Source organism: Macaca fascicularis, chromosome 14 (assembly GCF_037993035.2).
Source record: "Macaca fascicularis isolate 582-1 chromosome 14, T2T-MFA8v1.1".
NCBI lineage: Eukaryota > Metazoa > Chordata > Mammalia > Primates > Cercopithecidae > Macaca > Macaca fascicularis.
The window spans coordinates 91,279,764-91,294,310 of NC_088388.1; the positions used below are offsets into that span (position 1 = coordinate 91,279,764).

Sequence of the window (14,547 nt, forward strand, 5' to 3'; positions counted from 1 at the left end):
CTCTGGGGAAGAGATCTGCAGTCCTGGGATCCCTCTTCTCCTGGTGCCAATGGCAGAGTTGGGGAGAAAGTGCCCGACAGAGAGCATAGGAGGACATGCGCCAGCTGCGCTTGCCTTAGAGACAGATGTGAGTTGCTCTCTCTCTCTCTCTCCTCTCTCTCTCTCACTGTGTGTGTGTGTGTGTGTGTGTGTGTGTGTGTGTGTGTGTGTGTGTGTGTGTAGGTGGCGAGTATGGAGGGTTAAGGTTGCTTCTCTGCTGGGAGGAAAAGAAAAAGTGTGAGGATACACAGAGCAGGGAACGAGTGGAGTCCCCTCTCCACCGGGGCAGTGTGGGAATGGAGGGAGTGCAGTCAGGGGGTCCTGGGACTTGGGTGGGTGCTGCAGAAGTGACCAGGAGAGCTGACAGGGTGGAGTCGCAATCATCAAGCTCCAAATCAATCATCCACCCCTTCACAGTCCCTCTCCCCCATTAAGGCAAAAAATGTTTAAAACATATTGGGGGTAGGTCAAGAATGAAGAGACTGCATCACGTTAGCTGCTTAGTCTAGTTCCCTCCTCCACAAGGTAATCGGATGACCCCAGGATCTCAATGTTTAGGAAAGTCGTAGGAGCCCTCACTGGGAGGCACATTTTTAGTCCAGAGGCACGGCATTTGCTGGTTTAATCTTCACACTGCAAACTAGCCTTGGGACGTTAGATAAACCATGTTAATCTCGATGTGCCTCAGTTTCCTCTCTGTCCCAGGAGAGTAACGCGTTCTCTACCTGCACGGGGCTGTGGTGCGGATGAGACTGAACGCAGTGTGCTAAAGCTCTCCCAAGCCAGCAAGCACCACGCTCTCTCCGCGGCAGGAAAGCACGTTGGTGTTATCCTAGAGCCCCAGAGGGCTGAGGGAAGACTCGAGCTCTAAAATTAGTACAGCTTCCAGGCCTGGCGCCGGGAATGCCCTCCAGCTCGCCGCGCCTCCCCCACCGCCCCCTCCCGCGCGCCCCCTCTCCCCCTGCGCCACGCTCCGAGATCGCTAGTCATCCCAGACGCCGAGACTCCTCTCCCCCTCGCCCTTTTCGCTCGCGGTTTGGGAGGAGGAGACTGCGAGAGAGAAGCGCGAGGGGGAGATGGGAGAGGGGCTTGGCCGTGCGTCGGCGTCGGCTGTGATGGGGAGCCTGGAGCAGCCAGGCGGCGAGCAGTAGCGGCTGCAGCTCGGAACAGACAGGAGAGCCGGCGCTCCTCCCGGCAGGCTGCGCTGTGAACTCGGCTGCGGATTGGGATCTCGCGCCCCCGTCCCTCTCCTCCCGCTGCTGTTCTCCTCCCCTCGGCTCCCCTCCTCCGCTTGCGAACCCCCGGCGGCGGCGGCGGCAGCGGCGGCGGCGGCTGCGGCGTCCCGAGCGCAGAGCGCTTCTGCCGGCGGCCTCAATCCCGGCTAGCGGGAGGTGGGCACTGCGGCGGCAGCAGCCGGAGGACCGGCTCGCCCGGAGCAAGAGCGCGGAGCTCTGGGTGAGGAAGACCACGGGAGAAGCGCCTCGTAGAGCCGTGGATCGCGGGCGGAGGCAAGGGTGCGTGGGGATTTGTAGCGTGATGATTTCGCTGCCTGGTGCACCGGCTGGAGCGCGCCTGCCCGAGCACAGCCTCAGCTGCTGGGTGCAAATGGGCTGCGAGGTGGGCTCTGGAGGCGAGAACCGACGGAGCGCATGGGGGAAACTTTTCACCTTGTAAAGTTCCAGCCTCCGCGCAGTCCCGAGCCACCGTTGCTGCCGCTGCAAACTGGAGGGGAGGGTGACTTGGCCCTGCGGCGGGAGCCGGGAGGTTTACACGGAGAGTTGGCCAAGTTTGGGGCTGAGGATTTGGGGAGGGTTTGCGAGGGGGGTTGCCGCATCCCCGGCTCCCAGCCGCCGCTGCAGGTGGATGAGAAGGTTCAGGTGGCGAGCCTGCTTGTCAGCCGGTGCCTCTCGGGCGCAGTGGGGGATGTTCAGATGCCGATGGATGATGCACTTAGGGGACCCGGAGGTGCAAGTTGGGTCATCGCTAGGCAAGGCAAGGCGCGGCGCAGAGCAGGGAGCCCAGCCTCCACTTTCGCTAGGAAAGGGAAGGGGTTACCAGTCTGCGGGTCTGTTCCCCACGCCTGACTCGGGCTTGCGGGGCTTGTGGGCAGGGTGAAATGTAGTGAACGGCGGCGGCAGCTCTTCGACTGAGAGCGACATCCTTTACGGAGTGGTTGGGGGCAGAGACTATCCCTGCTGTCTTGACAAGGAGAGGGAACCGGAATGCTTTGCGAGAGTGCATGATTTTTGGCGGGCGTGTGGGAAGGCTGCTTGTCTTTGAAAAGAAAGCAGCGCGGGGCTGACCGTCCCAGGAGTGTGGAGGAGCTGTCTCCGGGTTGTGGGCGAGAACGCCAGGGGCACCAGCTCCGAGCTCTGGCCCCACTCCCGGGCGGTGCGGGGTAAATCCCCTCTACAGGCCAGTGTGTGTGCAGGGCAAGGGTAGGGGGCTGAGGGGCGCTGGCGGGGAGGCAGTAGAGGTGGCCTGGACCATCTTGGCGCGGCGCGCGGTGAGCGCGAGGATTCCGCCAGTGGGAGTCGCTGAGCTAAAGTGCATCTGGCCCCCCGGCTTGCGCGATGGCGAGCCCGGATATTTTTAGCTGTGCTGTGATCTGAATTCCCTCCTCCCCTCTCTCGTTGACTTTTGTCGCGTGTGTTTTCCGAGATGGTTAAACATTGACCACGATTAGGCTTTGCGGAAAGCAACTTTTATTCACTTTCCGCCATTCTCCTCTTGTGGGCTGCGGGTGGCGGGGGCGGGGGCGGGGGGTGCTTGGGGCAAGGATGCAGGGGTGGCCGGAGTTTGGCTGCAAGCTAAGAGAGCCACTTGAGTTACCCGGGATGAGAGGAACAGGGGCGCTCCCGGGGTTCGAGTGTGCTGGCAGTGACATCCTGAGGCTGCAGCTCGCTGGAATAATGGGCTCAAACCAGGCGGTGGAGAGGGGTCCCCGGAATGGACGTCGGGGGCAGGGAGGCTGCGGAGACTCTGCGATGTCTCTGTGAAAGACTAGGAGAGGATCCCAGGAGGGAGTGGCGCCTGCGACCCCGAGCGTGGGCAGCCGGTGGCTCTGGCACGCGGAATCTGGTGGACTCCTAGCGCCTTGGCCGGGAGCTCCAGCTCCATCCCGCCGCCGCCGCGCGCCCAATGGGACTCAGCTTCGGGTTTGGGGGAACCTGCAGCAGCCGGGGCGGGAGGGAGGGACGCTGGGACCGCGCTAATGATTGAAGTCTTTTTCCCCCTCTCCCCTCCTCCCGCTCCTCTCCGCCCCCAGACTCTGGCGCGTTTGTTTTCCAAGTTGGATCCCACTTCCATTTACAAGTGTCAGACAAACCCGCGAGAACCTCCCCCCACCCGCCCCGGCCCCAGCCAGACTAGGGAGGGCGCGCGGGGGGAGGGGGCGAGCTGTCTGGGCAGCGCCTGTGGAGGTGCGACGGGCCCACCCGGGGCTTGAGCGGCTGGGGTTCCTGTGCGTGGGGCCTTGATGTTTAAAAGATACACATAAACAGCAACAAAACCCAAACCACTCGTGGCCAGTTGTATTCCGCCGCTTTTCTCCTCTTTGCCTCGGACATATTAATTTTCTGGCCCTGACGCTAGTCTTTTCAAAGGCGAGTCCGGGGTAGTGGGAGGAAGGGGCGGGGGAGCAGGCCGACCAGTTCATCACGGTGGATTTGTGCTCCTGGCTTTGTTGCTAGGATTAGATTCTCTGATTGCGCCCAGGCTGAGTTAAAATAAAAGCAGAGAGACAGAGAAGCGGCCAGAAAGACTGCAGACGACTTTGCCCGGATCCAGGCGGCAAATTCAGGTGGTGGAAAGGGGAAGCCCGCCATCTAGGAATTGAGGACCGAGGTGCCCACATCTCAGTATCGATCAAACAGAGCCCAGATTTCTTCTCCACCAGCAGGCACTGAACTTCTCTTCACATTTACAGAACGCTTGAATGATGTTCTGGTGTGACGTGGAGATTTGAATCTGAGAAGGAAAGGAAGGGAGGAGGGGATGGAAGAGAGAAGAGATTTGAGAGATTGTGATTCTTCAGAATCCTAGAAATTGCACAAAGCCAACTGCTTCTGCTTTTTTCTTTCTTCTTCTTCTTCCTCTTTTTTTTTTCTTTCTTTATTCCTAAATTGGAGCAGTTGAACAGTGAGAGAATAAGGAACAGCCAAGGAAACCAAGGCTCAAGAGACAAAGACAAAATACATAATAACTTTAGCACTTTGATGTGCTTTTTATTTAATAGGGTTGGAGTAGGGGAAGGTTTTTGTTGTTGTTGTTGTTGTTTTGTTTTGTTTTGTTTTTAACATTTTACAAGGAGAAAAGTTGTCTCTTAGAATTAAACCGAATGTTGATATTCAATCGTGAATCTCAGTTGTTGCCTTTTTGGAACTTGAACAATGAGTGATGCTGGGGCCAGTTTCTGTGCACAGTGCACTGGGATGAGAAAGTTCCCAGAACTGTCCAGTTATAATGTCTTCATATCATCTGAATCACACAGAGAACTCCACATGAAAGGCAGCTGGCTCAGAGATCAGAAATCAGTCAGCTGCTGGGCTGGCTCCATCTCTTGTCGCTGCAGGATTTTCACAGCCAGTGTTTGTTGACCAGCGACTGGCTCTCAAGCCTTTTAGAAATTTTTCTTTCAAATTTTATTTATTCTGGTCCCTGGCGGAGTCATTTTGGGGATTTTTTTAATAGGACCCAGTCTGTCTGTTAACTAGCAATTACAGTTATGCTGAGCTACTCAAAAATGAAATGAGTAGCAATAAACAGTGGATACCCACTGACCTGTATGCTATATGGTTATTTTGCTAGCCCACAGCTTTTGTAAAGCTATGGCTCTTCAGGCTGCTCGCAGAAGAACATTTTGATGTGTCAGGTTATGTTATCATCCCTGCTTTCTTCGTACGATCCTGAATGACCTGCGCTAATCTGGCTGATGAATTATGTCAAACAGAAAGAAGGAGGCAATTACCAGGCAGGAGAGGGTATTGAGTCATTACCAGCAGGTCTGAGGAGTGCTCCTGGTGGCTGTTGTGTTGTTATGCTATATTAATAGCTCACAAAGCAAAAAAGACCATTGTGGCTTTATTTTACCAGTTGTGGAGTTTGGGTATGGCATTCCTTCATAGCCCACATCTGCCCAGTTGCCTGGTGGGTTGGCTTTTTCCTCTAGGGCAAGAAGGAAAAGGATAGTAATGAGGGTATTTGATTTTTTTTTTTTTTCCATTGTGGGGTCATCCCCAGGTGTTTTGGTTTTGGTTGTTTTTTTTTTCTTCTTCTTCTGCAGGAGGCTTGAGTAGGGATCATCTGATGGGAGCAGGTGGGCCTGTCCATTTGAATTGATTTCCTTTGATTGCTGAAGAAGGACTATTGATGAACCACTTCTTTGCTGATTGTGGCAAACATTAGAATTGGAATGGAAATTTAAAAGAAAGGGATCTGACAGACTTAGAGTGAAGGATTTGTGTTCTGCCCAGTTCCTTCCTACAGTTAGCAAGAGCCTCTGATTTCTACAGATATGCATGGTCTTAAAAATGTTAAAGAAAGCACAACTCCTACGTATGCAGTTTTACTTATTGGTGAAATTTTCTGCAATGCTTTTTCGATCTCTAATTGTTGAATATGTCATTGTCAGCATCTTTCTACCCAAATTGTAAGGAGTGGATCTTTGTTTTTTTAATATATCCTGACCTCTTGAGGATCACCACAGTGTGACAACTTTCTTTGAGAAGACTCGGAGAGTAAATACCTCTTCTGTGTGTGTCAATTTAATTCTATAGGCTTCTCAAACTTATTGGGTTTTCTGTCAATTGCAGGGTATCTACTCCTTTAATAAGCTTTATTCCTTTCCTTGTTTTCTTTTTTTTATTTATTTTTATTATTTTTATTTTTTTTTTTACATTACCTCCTTTCTCCAAATTTCTAAGAATAATTTTCAGGAAAGGCTGCCTTTCCTTGAAAAAAAAATTCAGCTTAATGACACAGATTGAATTTATTGAGAACATATTTGACACTTGTCTAGCGGGTTCAAGCCAGTTTCTGGTCTACCAAAATCGGCTATCAGTTACATGTAATAGTGACAAATGACCCATTCTAGCAATTCTGAATTGGAACGGCATTTTCAGGTTAGTCTTAATTTTAGCATATTCTAGGACTTAGATTTTCTTTCTTTTTTTTTTTTTTCTTCTGCTAAGTGGAAGGGATGAAAATTTGAGAATGGATTTACTGGCATGGTGATAGAAAATAGAAAACAGCTTTCAGAACTTTAGGAATCAAACTCTTCACATAAACAAAATATTACTTCCTTTACCAGCTAGATATACATGAATGTAGAGAACCTGGAGGAGTTGTGAGGAGGGCCACGGGATTGTCCTTCCTTGAACAATGCATTATTGAAGGTGTTGCCTACCCTGGGCGAAAAAGTCATACAGGGGACCCTAAGAGGAGTCCTTGAGCAGATGTTAGTATTTCAACTTTCTCCCCTTCTGGGGTTCCAAAACTGTGAATTATAGACTCTTTAACAAAGGAAAGTTGTTTCATTAACTTTTGCCTTTGTACATCTGAAATAGATCCCTTTTTAAAATTCTTTAAAGTTACATGGAATTTAACTTATTTTTTCTTTCTTTAAAAAATGCCTTGCTTTCTCTTCTATTTTCCCTATTTTATTTTTGTTATTTATTTATTTAGAGACAGAGTCTCACTCTGTTGCCCAGGCTGGAGTGCAGTGGTATGTTCTTGGCTCACTGCAACCTCCGCCTCCTGGGTTCAAGTGATTCTCGTGCCTCAGCCTCTCCAGTAACTGGGATTACAGGCACACGCCACCATGTCCTCTTCATTTTTTTATTTTTAGTAGACAGGGTGTTTTGCCATGTTGGCCAGGCTGCTCTTGAACTCCTGGTCTCAAGTGATCCGCCGACCTCAGCCTCCCAAAGTGCTTGGATTATAGACATGAGCCACAGTCCCCAGCCCTGTTATTTATTTTTTAAAAATTTCCTTGAAAGTTCTTTTCAGCAATATTTACTGAATCTACCTCTTTCACAAGACAGTGGTCAAGATTCAAAGAATAGTAAAATATATCCATTGCTTCTGCTTAGTACTGTGTATTGGGAAAATGAGAGATGCCTATGTGTGTACACTAGAAGTCACATCTAACAATGTTGATTAATTGACAAAAGAATGTCTACGAACAGGAGCCTCAAGGAGGAGGGAGAGATAAATGTGAGGTGAAGTAAACTTTTAAGAGGAGTGTAAGTTATTAAAGTGAATATATTTAATAATTCTTACTAAAGCCCTAATGTATGTAAGGCACTAAGAAATAAATTAATTCCTTCATTTGTCAGGGGGCAGGGCAGAGCTCCTTTTTGTAAGAACATGTTCATGGGGCAGGTCAAATGGGCTGTCGGAATGTTAGTTAATATTTTGAGAAGACTTCAGAATTTATTCATGTCCTTTCTCCACTGTCCCCTTGTGGTCTCCCACCCCCCAGTTTCAAAGGTAGCCTTTAGGATTTTTTCAATGTGTCTGGGAGCCTGCATGCAGGTGCACACGGTGTACTTTTAGTCCTCTGTTTTCCTATGTTTGAGACTTAGTTGTGAATCTCAGGGTTAACTTTGTCACAGAACACTCTGAGGTGTTCTGTCCTTTAGGTATTCATCATTTAGATCTGTTGCTTGGTCTTTAACCTTAAAAAAAAGTTTTAAGAAAATGGCATACAAAGTAACATTAGCTTCCAGAATGTGAGTGAAAAGGCTAGACTTTTTACCTTGGACGTTCTTTATGACTTGATCCTACTTGTACTTTTCAGAGCAGTTGCAAATAATATTTCCGTTAATTCTTTCTTTCTTTTCTTTTTTGAGATGTTGGAGATAAGCACAGCTGTTGAATGAGGCACAGATATGAAAGGTTAACTGGAAGTTTAATTATAACTTCAGGACTTCAACTAAATTAAATTCCAAACAATCTGATAAAAATTGTAGCCTTTTCAGTGCCGTGGAAGGTCAAAAAGTGACACTCTGGAGCAGCTATTGATGTTTTATATTTTGAGATAAGCCCCAAATTATTAATACTACTAAATATCATTGAACATTATTTAATACTTGTAAACATCTAAGAGTATTCCAGATGACACAGATTAAATTTGGTGACAAATGTGCTTAATGACAGTATAAATACCAGTTTGTTTTTTTTTATCAGATAAATTCTATGCATGTCTCTGTGTGTTTTTTTCCAAAGCAAAATGAGGCTATATCTTGGTAGGAGGATCAGCTTGGTCTCTTTTGAAACCTAGAGCATTTATCACACATGACATTTTGTTGATTTTTTAAGTCCAAGTATGTGATCAATATTTTGGACATCTGAAATCTATTTTTGATTGTGGTTTGCAATTCTCTGTTGGTTCTAAGTGGTGGCTTAATGATGGCAGTTGCTGTTGTGATTGGGTGAGCAGTTATGTGATTCATGTGGTCCCGTCCCATGCTAGGGTGGATTTTGCGGCTAGGGTTTCATCAGATTGGCCTGGCTATGGAGAGCTTCACTGCAAAGAAATGTACACATGAAAGTGGGCCAAATGCAGATGACTTTAACATCGCCCGTGTTATGGATAGAGTGGGGTGTGAATCTTTCCCACACTTTCCACTTAAAAAAAAGTTTGCTAATAACAGTTTCAATCAAATGAATAAGAATTCAGAAGTGTGTGGTAATCTCTCTTGAGAATTTGGTACCTATTTGATAGGACTGTAAAGGCATTTCAGAATGTCAATTAAATGGAAAAATATGCCTGGAATTGAATATAATTAAGAAATGTTGAAGTCTGGTGTCTACATATTCAGACACTGTATAAGATGGTTTAATTAGTGAACAAGGATTTGGATTTATTGACAGAAGGTCTCTTTCTCATGGCATATTTCACTCATTAAAAGCTCATAATGTCTTGGATCTTTTTAGCTGTTGGAACTTGACCATTTGTCATTTTGTGCTCCTTGACTTCAGTGACATGAGCTTTTTTTTTTTTTTTTTAACTGTGCAACTGATTAGGATGATGTTGCATCTCCCATTGATGATTATTTCCATGGGGTGGATGCATGGTATCTTGTAAACGTTATGAAGCATTAGGCAAAACTCAGTACTGCTGAAAAACAAGAATTGGGAGGTAGAATTACTATTGTGGAATTTTTGGTCTAGCATCTTAGAAGTAATTAGAGTAACTTCCTTTTTATAACTACTAGGTTTATATTATATTTACCTGATGGCAGAATTTACATTTAAATTCACGTTTCTCTACATCCTTTTCAGTTTTTTGGTTAATGGTTTATTAGTTCAAATCCTTTTTATTCCTGACTGTTGACGTGAAACAGTTTCTAATCATATAGAAGATTGAAATTCTTTTTTAATATTCTTGCTGTGGGATATATTTCTTTTTGAACTGCATTTGATGATTATAAGTGCCTGAAAGTACTGCAGTTAGTAAAAAGAGAACTTGGGAATGTTGGCAAGTGAGGTAGGGAGAAACATGGTTCAGTCAGTCCTTGAGAATTTTTCATTACCTGTTTATAACTTAGATTTTGGCTCTCTCCTATACTGGTATTAATGTGAACAGCTACTTTTACGAGATTTTTAAATTCCTCATCTTCATAGGTATGTTCTCTAACTCGGAGCTATTTAAAGTAATCTAGCATTCCATCTTTCCTGTAGACATAGCAGATCATTCACAGTCTGGTTGAACTAAGTACACATTACATTGTTAGTCTTTTTGGTGGCATGTGCTGGCTTCTTCAGGTCAATGTCATTGTTGGCAAAGTGTATTAAGAGTGCTCCTATTATCTTGGAATAATTTTTGCATGGAGCATATTAAATAAATGTGGTGTCTGACCCTTCAAAAGTTAGCTTCCTCAGCTGAATGATGTTTAGCTAAATAAATATAAGTCATAATGTATGAGTGATCCTAAGTCAGTAAGATGGTGAACTAAAGTGGCATCATCTGCTTGGAAGTCCCTGGATTAACAATGGGACTTGTATTTATATTCGGAAGATAACCGCTGCAATGAGGAAATTGGGCAATCTAGGCAATTGAACAATTGGGTGGGAAACGTAAGACAAAATATATTATATTGCCAGATCAATTCCCTGGATCTTGTTGAGTTATACGATAATTAGATAATCTTCTTTTATTTGGAAGTGCCCATTTTGTATGCATAATAACTTGCATTAATCACTTTATTTCTAAGATGTATTCAGCAGTGCACACCTTGTGTTCGGTTTACATTCTGCATATTTTTGTTAAATAGGTAGTATTAATAACATATTGTACCTCATCTCCAAAGAGAAAGAGATCGATCACTTTCATACAGCTCATCGGTGGTTACTATAATAATCCAAGTGAATAAACCTAGATTGTTCTTATACAATAGATATGTGTTTAAACATTGAATGTAAATGACATTTTTTAAAACAAATCACATCTTAAATTCTTTCAACTAGGGAAAATACACTTTTCATTTAAACAGATGTGGCAAATTATTTTTATAAAGAACAATTTGTCTCTCTTACATTTATCTGTTTTTTAAGTTCAGATTTTGTATATTAAATTCCTTAAACAGAGGCAAGAGGGTATACATATTGGAAATATACTTTTGTTCAAACATATAATAAACTGAAAGAGTTTGACCTTCTTCAGTACTGCTATGACGAGAAGCAGCATCAGAGGGGAAAATAAAGGGAGGAGATGGAACTGGAATGAGAGAAAAACAGAAATGAACACCTAGTTTATGGAGATGTTGAGGAAATGTTAAAGTTTAGACTTTCTGGGCCAGGAGTGGTGGCTCACACCTGTAATCCTGGCACTTTGGGAGGCTGAGGCAGGCGAATCACCCGAGGTCAGCAGTTCGAGACCCACCTGGCCAACATATAGTGAAACTCCATCTGTACTAAAAAATACTAACATTGCTGGGCACGGCGGCTCACGCCTGTAATCCCAGCACTTTGGGAGGCCGAGTTGGGCAGATCATGAGTTCAGGAGTTCAAGATCAGCCTCACCAACATGGTGAAACCCTATCTCTACTAAAAATATAAAAATTAGCCAGGTGTGGTGGTGGACGCTTGTAATCCCAGCTATTTGGGAGGCTGAGGCAGCAGAATCTCTTGAACCTAGGAGATGGAGGTTGCAATGAGCTGAGATCGTGCCATTACACTCCAGCCTGGGCAACAACAGTGAGACTCCGTCTCAAAAAAGAAAAAAAAAAAAAATTAGCTGGGTGTGGTGGTACATGCCTGTAGTCCCAGCTACTTAGGAAGCTGAGGCAGGAGAATCACTTGAACCCAGGAGGCAGAGGTTGCAGTGAGCTAAGATTGTGCCACTGCACTCCAGCCTGGGTGACAGAGCAAGACTCCATCTCAAAAAAAAAAAAAAAAAATCTGGACAGAAGGGCCAGGCCAGTCCAACCCGGAATCATACCTCTGACAATGACAATGTCAGCACTTTTGCTGACATTCCCATTTCTAGCCTTTGGAACATCCAGAGAAGAGAAGTGCCCCTCTTCTCTCAGGGCCTCTTGTCTTCTGCAGCCCCTCTACCTTTTTCTCTCTTTGGTACTTCTTGGCCCCTTTATCTCTCCCAACTCCCTAGCTCCTGTAGTCACTGGTTGGAGCTCCATGCTGTCCTGAAGGTATTGCTTACACCTGACCTCTTATATTGTTTTTCCGTATCTCTGCACTCAGGTCCCCCCTACACTTGGTGGTATTATTGCAGCACTGTTCACATGCCTTGTAATGAATGTCTCTTTCTCCCATAGGCCATCATTCCCTGGGCTCAGTGGGATAACATATTAAGCTTTGGTCCCCCACTGTTACTACTAGATCTTGCCAATGTTTAATATTTAAAATTGAATGACTGTATTTGTTTATGTTCAACTTGGTTAGTGATTATGGACTTCCACAATTGACCATCTATGACCAAATATTGAAAAATATCCCTTTGAGGTATTAAGACTGCATTATGATTCTGGTACTGAAAAGATATATTACTTCTGAGGTCCACATTTCACAGTTGAAGGAAAGATCCTCTAGGCACAAATACGCATGCTCTTTATTGGCTGATCTGCTCAAGCTCTGGATCTTTCCTATGTGTTCTCAGCAAGTGGTGGGAACACATCAAGAAGGCATGTTGGATGCATCCAGGTGTCCAGTCACCTTTCAGTAGCATCACTTTGTTTTCGAGGAATGTATGATAAGGGTGTTATGTACCTAATGGTACATTCTCATGGCGTTTGATGTTCACAGTCAAAGGTAAAATAGAGTGGGAGGTAGGAGTATAAATCAGTGCTGAGTTTTTTGTGTCTCAAGAAAGCATAGAACACATAAGTAGGAATGTTATTATAATAAGGATCCTTGGAGCCTTTCTCAATTCTATTTAAAAATTAAATTATTCATAAACACCTGTGCTGTAACTATTATTACACTACGTTACACTTCATAAGGGATTGAGGCATTCCAGTATATTCTGAGGCCCAGAGGCTCACAGGGGTATAGGTCACTCTGTAGTGACCATTGTGGGCAAGAAAATCTTTCTCTAAAGGTTGGAGGTACAGTTTCTGGTACATAATAAAGCTTGTCTATGTAAAGCGAATGTATGAAGTAATCTGACAGTTCATAATAGAATAGAAAAAATGCAAGTCTTGTAAAATTTAAATCCCCCCTCGTTTTTTTTTTTTTTTTTTTTTTTTTTCAATTACACTGCACTATATGCATTATTTGAGGGGCAGGCTGGTGAAATCAACATGTGAGCAGGTGCGTGTCTTGGGAATGTCCTACTACAAAAAATGTTCAATAACTATTTCCTGAATGAATAGAAATTGGAAAAGACTGTGTATGTCTTTTAGACACTTTGTTATTCTGTGAGCTTAACAAACAAAATCTCATTAACACCAAATCCACAGGAGCATGAGAAATGTGTAATACTCTTAATTTCTTATTAAGTGATTTGTGTTTATTAAAAATTGGCTTGAAGGTACACTGCACATATTCATAATATTGGAGTCTAGATCCCTGAATCTTCTTGTACTCAGAATTTGCTCACAGTTTAATGTTGGAATCATGAGTAGAAAAAGGGGTATCTTACTTCTGGAGAGATTTACTGAAATGGGAAGATGACGAGTTAGACTTTGGAGATCCTTCTTTCATGTTCCCATGCCTTTTAGTTTTGTGTGATTGTTTTAGGCCTTTATTTCTCCAGGCACACTTTGTACGTGTCTATAAGCAGATGAGAGGGAGCAAGGGCACATAGGGGCTGATAGAGGTAAATGTAAATCCTGTTTTTTCCCTATTAACTCATGAGGCCTGCTGGGTAGCAGCAGGCATTACCAGACATTTAATTGTGTGCAAGGTAAGGCTGGCACAATTCCAGCATCATGGTGGAGCAAGAATTATACTAATCAACTGGGATATACTGCATATATTGATTAGAGTTGGATTTTGTTATGCAAAAGAAAAAAAACCCTTATAAATAGTGGGAAAGTAATTGAGAGTAATTAAAAAGGCAGAGAGTTAATTCACAGTTCTTTAGATGAAAGGGTATTTTGATCCTTTGCTTCCATGCAGATTTCCGGGCAGGCTGGAGCAGTCTGTGAGTGCTGAGTGTAAATGGTATGATCAATGTTACCATTCAACTGGATAGTAAGCAGGCAAGCTGTGTAGATGATATGCTGGTGACCGAGTTCGAACAGTTTCTACTTGGTGACTCTCCTTTGTTTGGGACTGGGGGCTTTTTCTTTATTTTTCTTGGACTTTTACGTAACTTTTAATCATCATTAATATCCCTGATGAGAACTAAATTTGGACTTCAGTATCCTAGTGAACACTGGTAAGAATATTATACTACGCTGGAGTTACCTGGAATTCCAGCATGTTTTGATGCTGCTTCCCTCTTTCTTCCAAATGAGAAGGTTTTAAAGCCATTGGTGTCATGGAAGACCTGCCGTCTGTGAATGGTGACCTGAAATGGTGTATTCACATACACTTTCTTGCCTCTTGAGCCCTTTCACTCATAAACAGTGCCTGCCAAAAAATATTCAGTGAATACTGGTCCAATGAATGAATGAGATATTTTAGATTTTGGATAGTAGAATAATTTAGCATCTTAAAGATAAATTATAGGTGGTATTTGGTGGAGTTCTGAGTATTATTATCTGAGATCCTGAATAATGTGTAGGAAAAGGGGAATGTGGCATGGGGAAAGAAGAAAATAGCTGCAATTTATTGAGTATCTACTTTATCATGCTCTTTGCATACGCACTTTTGTTCTGGTATCACCCATATCCTATGAAGTAGATATTAATATCATCATTTCACAGGTGACAAAGATATGGTTAGGAGCAGAAACAAGGTCATAGGCCTTAACTGGCAGGGTTGGGATTTGAATCTAAAGCTCTTGTTGATAATGATAACATCAAGAGTAGCAACCCCCATAGTAGGAAAGGAGGATGGCCTCATATTCTCAGAATCTGGGTATGGGCCCAAAGA

At 44.4% G+C, this 14,547-nt stretch overlaps 1 protein-coding gene across 8 annotated transcripts in view; it reads left to right on the top strand.

Moving 5' to 3' along the window:
• The first annotated feature begins 1,185 nt into the window (after positions 1–1,185).
• The window catches only part of FAT3 (FAT atypical cadherin 3), a 687,971-nt gene continuing 674,609 nt past the window's right edge, over positions 1,186–14,547 (top strand). For 5 of the 8 annotated variants that reach the window (XM_015435598.4, XM_015435601.4, XM_015435600.4 and 2 more), the window contains exon 1: positions 1,186–1,553. The gene's annotated coding sequence lies outside the window, so the exon portion shown is untranslated. The remainder of the gene's footprint in view (positions 1,554–14,547) is intronic. The other 3 variants (XM_065528846.2, XM_074015065.1, XM_065528848.2) reach the window with 2 other exon arrangements.